We start from the raw sequence: 6,000 nt of genomic DNA, 5'->3' as shown, positions 1-6,000 counted from the left end.
GTGACTTACGTGGTTGGGGTGAGTTTAATTGCCTTATTGCAACTTTCTTGGGTAATGAGAGTGATGTGGTCCAAGTTGATTTGCCAAGAGTAGTTTGTGAATACCCGAACATCTTTCCAAAAGATCTTACTAGTTTGCCACGCCACCAGGAGTTTGAGTTCTTCATTGACTTAATGCCCGGCACGGCACTAATTTCCATGGCACTGTATAGATTTGCACCTGCTGAGTTGTATGAGTTGAAGATTCAACTCCAAGAACTGCTAGATAAGAGCTTCATTTGCCCTAGTACATCACCTTAGGGAGCATCGACTCTCTTTGCTAAGAAAAAAGATGACATATTGCGACTGTGTATCAATTACTAGAAGTTGAACCAGGTAACTGTTAAGAACAAGTACCCATTACCACGTATAAATGATCTATTTGACCAATTGAAGGGGTCTCGTTGTTTTTCTGAAACTAACTTAAGATAGGGTTATCACCAGTTGAGGGTATGCCATATATACACAGCTTATTGGACAAAATTTGTTAGTCTACTTCTGCTTATGACCCCTTATTATTAAATATGTTAGAATTCTGTCTGAGATCATAGGTAATCTTATGATTACTGACGGTTATGATTCTAACCTCTAGGGGCGGGTTCGGATTGTGACAAAGACTATCTTTTATATTTGTTTGTCCCTTGACGCGCCTTGATTGGATGCCAAGTTGTTGCCAGCTTACCCTCATAGCCTCTAAGGGATGGATTTGGACTCATCACTTTTTGTCTTGGGCTAACGTAATTGGATTTGGGCCTGGGTTCATATTTTTTCCGTCCACACAGTACATTACATATCATCCTATGCATAGGCACAACTACACTTTGTATGTTTGATTTTGATTTGATATTTTTTTGGTAAATTACAAATACACCTCTTGAGGTTTGCTTAAAATACAAATTGCCCTATGTGATTTGGAAAATTACAAATGCCCCCTTTTCATAATTATTATTTTTAAGCAGAGTTAACTAAAAAATAAAATTTCTAACTTATCTCCCATACAATAATTAAATTACTTGAATTATTAATTGAAATATGTTTCTAACATAATTAAAAACTATGAATTGACTTGATAATTTATTAATAAAATGGGTCATTTGTTATGAAATTATAAATCTCCTGAGATGGGATGTAATTTTCAGAATCACAGGGGGCGATTCATATTTTAAATAAATCTCATGAGGTATATTTGTAATTTACCCTTTATTTTTTTGATAAATTCTAAAACTTGACTTGATTGAAGCAAGTCAACATAAAATCTGTGTCATGCATAATTTTGAAAAAGAACTAAAAATATATATATTCAAATTAAACTTAAAAAAACATTATAAATTTGTAGAAAAATATACTAGAATTAAATACATTTTAACTTTTTTTTTATTTGAATTACACTTGAGGTATTTGTATTATGTTCCTATTAATATTACTAGTGTATGCCAGTGTCTAAAGGCACAGTACAATTAATTATCAAATTCGTTGTTAAAAATTTGAGGTCAAAATATAAATATAAATATAGATCTGGTTGATTTCGACTTTCAAATGAATTTTGTAAAATTACTTGGGCATAAAGGCACCCCAATAAAATTAAAGTAAAAACTGAAAAATGTAATTTATTGTAAGAATATGTCACGAGGGCTTTATCACCGAGGTGGATAACAAAGTTTGTTAAAAAAAAAAAAACACATTTTCTATCTTTAAACAAATAACACCACCCTTATTATCTCTCTTTTCTCTCTTTCTCACTAGCCTTGTGAAAATATTACATTTTAATAGTAAAACATAAACTACCTAGATCACCATAAAAAAAAAAAATTTAACAGAACCTAATTTAAATTTTGAGTTCAAATTTGTCCACCTAAAAAAAAAAAAATTCCACGTCACTATTTTTTTTTAAATGACTTTACGTTTCTTAATAAGCATAAATATTTTTAATGATGTTGCGTCTCTTAATAATCAAGCAACTTGATTTTTTTCATATTTTTTTATTTATTTAAATTTTGAGTTCATGCTCTTAATAATCAAGCTTCTTAATAATCTAGGGCATGCTCTTCACTTTAAGAAGTCCTATAAAACTCATAAAAAATAGGGACCAATTTCATACTTAAAAAACCATCAGGCCATGCACCATTTCTTTAAGAAGTCCCCTTCTCAAGACACTCCTCCATCTACCCCCACTCACTTTATATAGAATAGAATGAATTGATATATAAATAAATTTTGTTACTATGTGTTTAAGAATACTTGTTAAGATATAAAAATACATGGCACATGAAATGATTAATTAAAGGTAACATTACGATTTTTTTTATTTTTTTTAACTTATCAACGCATTCGAAATTGCGTCCTAACTAATTTTGAGATGTATGTATTTCACATATACCAAGTAATATTCGTCATTTGTACATTCTTGAGAATTTTCATACAACCTTAAAAAAATTAACTATATATGGCAGTCAAATGGTTTTTCCTAATCAAATATTTCAAGCTCTCTAATTTCCAAAAAAATAAATCATAAAAAGAAATCTAATTGTAACAATATATTCAATAGAATTCAAAACCCAAATATTCAATAGAAGTAACTAAACACCAAATATATTCAAAAAACATACATACAGATGTATGTATGTCTCTGCAATTTAAGTGGTATTCAAAAAATATACCCACCTTCCTCTCTCTCTCTCTCTCTCTCTCTCTCTCTCTCTGTGATGATCAGCCTTTCTCTATGGTGTTTGGTTATTTCTATAGATTTAAAAAAGCTGTAAACAATATATAAAAACCCAAATATATTGTATATCATTAATAGCCACAAAGACACTTCCAGTCACAAAAATACTATTTTAGTTAAACACAAATATACTATTTTATACTCAATTGTATGTGGGGTGGGGTGGGATGAGTCCGGATCTTCTGTCGTGCAATCTTGCAATGCTCCCTACCGTGGTGCTAAAACGACGTTGTTTTGGTTTTTTTTTTCTTCACTATTTTCATTTCCTTTTCTCCTATTTTCTTCTCTCTAAGGCCCCGTTTGTTTTGGGGTTAAATAGATGAGAGGGGATTAGGATGGAGGTGGGGTTATTTACTGTTGTGTTTGTTTATAGAGTTGGGAAGGAGATTATGATGGAGGAGGTGATATAAATAGAGGTTGGAAGGGGGATTGAGATAGAGGAGGTGGAGATGGTATTAGAAAAATAGTGAGGGGATTAGAAATTTTTTTATTTTTTTTATTTTTATATATTGAGAATTTTTTTAAAAATATTAATGTTTAATTTTTTTATATTTTTTTCTTTTTTTATTATTTTATGTAAAAATAATTTAACAATTCCTACACTAACAACTATCATCAAAACAAACACAATTTTACTCAATCCCTTCACTATCAATCCCCTCACTATCAAACCCCTCCATTCTACGTCTGAAAACAAACGGGGCGTGAGCTCTCAAATGTCTCAGAGTTGAAACACAAGCGACCAAAGACAAAGATCAAGGTCACAACAGTAGCGAGGATCTGGACTCACACAACCTAGCCAAACGAAAGACCAAAACAAAAATTTGAGTTTTTTTCTTTGCTTTGAAAATTTGAGGTTCGAGGCTGTAGCTCTTGATCCAGATTCATGGCCTCATGGGTCTTTTTCTTATGATCTTATATATATATATATATATATATATATAATTTCTTGAGTTAATTTCTTGTTGATTTCTTAAATGGGTGTGGTTTAAGAGGTTTGATTTTTAGGAGTTTATGGGTTTGATGTTTAAGTGGTTTGATTCTTTCCCCTTCGTTTCCTTTCTCTCTCATCAGCTTCAAAGCCTAATCAATTTCAAAGAATAGAGGAATTTTGTCTTAAGTAGTTTGGGAGCTGAATGCTTAACCCTTGAAATAGATGTTCTCTATGCTATGCTGCTCTGTCGTAATTATGATTGATTCTGCTATTTCCTATATGGTTGCTGGTAAGTTCTGGTTTATTTGTGTGAATTTTTAAGCTTTGTTCTTCCCTTTTCAAAACATTGCTTTAATCATCAATTGCTCTGGTTCTAGCGAAGCTTGATTACCACCACGAGACACAATGACAAACCGATCTATAAATTATAGATCTGTGAGACGACAAACCGATCTGAGAGACAATGTCGATACAAACGGAGATCAGATATCGGAGATTTGACGCGGCGGAGATCTGAAGTGGCTGTGAATCAGACGGTCCCCATTACTCCATTGTTCTATTCTCTTCTTCTTCTCAAGATCCTATATATATAAACTCTATTGAATCTTCTAGCTCTATTTGGGACAACAAAGTTTTTAACTGAATTGATGATCCTATATATATATATACATATGTATATATGTGTGTGTGTATATAGATGACTAGGTTTAAAGTGTTTGTTTGTTTGTTTTGTTCTGTGAGAAAAGTGAAAGGAAAGTGAGTTCAGGCTTTTACACTAGTCAAAATCATAGCAGTCTTTTCAAATGGGAGAAGAAAATAGGAGAAAATGAAAAAAAAAAGAAAGGATAAAAAAAACAAAACAAAACGACGTCGTGGGTTGGATGGGTGTATGCATACGAAGACCCACACAAAAAATACACTAACAAAAGTGAATCAAAATATACCAAACTAAACATTAGACCAAAAAAATTCAAAGAAAGAAAAGAGAGGAAAATGAGGTTCGGGGTTGGGTAGAGAGAGAAAGTAAGAGAATAGCTTATTCTTCAAAGCTTGACAACAATGGCAACCACTTCACCTCTCTCCAACACTTTCACACTCACCGCTCTCATAATCATCCTCTCATCATCGTCATCATCACGTGCCGTCATTGGGAGTAGAGACCACTATGAACACCAACTGATGGGGTAAGCTGCCAAGAACGCGAGATCTGGATGTCGAGAAACCATCGCCGAGTGTGTTAGGCTCCGATGGAATGAAAAAGTATGGGACTGAAACAAAAACACAGGGAGAGAAAGATAGAGAGGCTACATTTGTAGGGATGATGAAGGGCTTCTGTTATGGTAGAAGGGAGAGGAGTGAGAGATAAAGAGAGAGGAGAGATGGGCAAGAAACAAATTTTGGGCCAAACAAATCTGACCATCAATTTTGTAGATGAAATGATCTAAACCATTGATGATATCATGTAGGATCAAAATATACACATTTTCAAAAACCGTTTTGCCAAATTATATAGATGTTTTAAGTATTACATAATGAATATGTTTGTCATGATCCAATTGGATAAATTCAAATCAAATAAATTTGGAGAATTTACCAAAAAACAAAAAAAAAAAAACATTTATTGCAAATCATTAATTCATTGCACCCCTAGCTCCATATTAAAATTTGTTAGTGGATATACAACCAAAATTTTAGCCTCCACATATTAGCCTTATTTCCCTCTTGCCACCTCCTTAAATAACTGCATAGTAGTGCAGTAAATATATATATAAACATGAAAAAATATAGTATTTTAATTATAAAAATATATAAATTATTCTGTTAATTTTTTTTTTTACTGCACCACTGTGCAGTTTGTTCCCTTAAAAGTTTTGAAAGTATTGAAAAGACATGTGTCAATAGGGATGGCCACGGGATGGATTTGGGGTGGATTTGTCCTCTCCTGTCCATGTCCCTATACCTGTCCCTGTCCCTATCCCTGTCCCCACCCCCGCTCACGAATAAAACCACACCCCTGTCCCAATTCCGCTACGAGTGGAATTTTTCAACCCCACCATGTCCTTGCAGATACCCGATCACATTTCAAATTGCAATTCCTTATACACATTTCATATTCCAAACAACAATATGTACAAAATCATACACCACTTTTTAGGTTTTTCTATTCTTCAGATTTTTTTATGTCTAATTATATATATTATTAATTATATTTGGTTGGGTTTGGATCGGGAGAGGCGATCCCCGACCTCGCCTCACTCCTGTTGCGGGAGATCAAAATGTAATCTAAACCTGCCCCGCACAAGTGT

The 6,000-nt window shown here is 33.0% G+C and overlaps 1 long non-coding RNA gene across 1 annotated transcript; it reads left to right on the top strand.

Moving 5' to 3' along the window:
- The first annotated feature begins 3,561 nt into the window (after positions 1 to 3,561).
- Positions 3,562 to 4,357, top strand: LOC145813677 (uncharacterized). The gene is made up of 2 exons (XR_014356895.1): positions 3,562 to 3,983; positions 4,072 to 4,357. It is a non-coding gene; the product is annotated as an uncharacterized LOC145813677 (long non-coding RNA).
- The last annotated feature ends 1,643 nt before the right edge of the window (positions 4,358 to 6,000 follow it).

This window comes from Camellia sinensis, chromosome 15 (genome assembly GCF_055761805.1).
Source record: "Camellia sinensis isolate YWXY chromosome 15, ASM5576180v1, whole genome shotgun sequence".
Taxonomy (NCBI): Eukaryota; Viridiplantae; Streptophyta; class Magnoliopsida; order Ericales; family Theaceae; genus Camellia; species Camellia sinensis.
The sequence above is the reverse complement of the archived record's forward strand: the minus strand, read 5'-3'. Positions and strand labels throughout refer to the sequence as shown.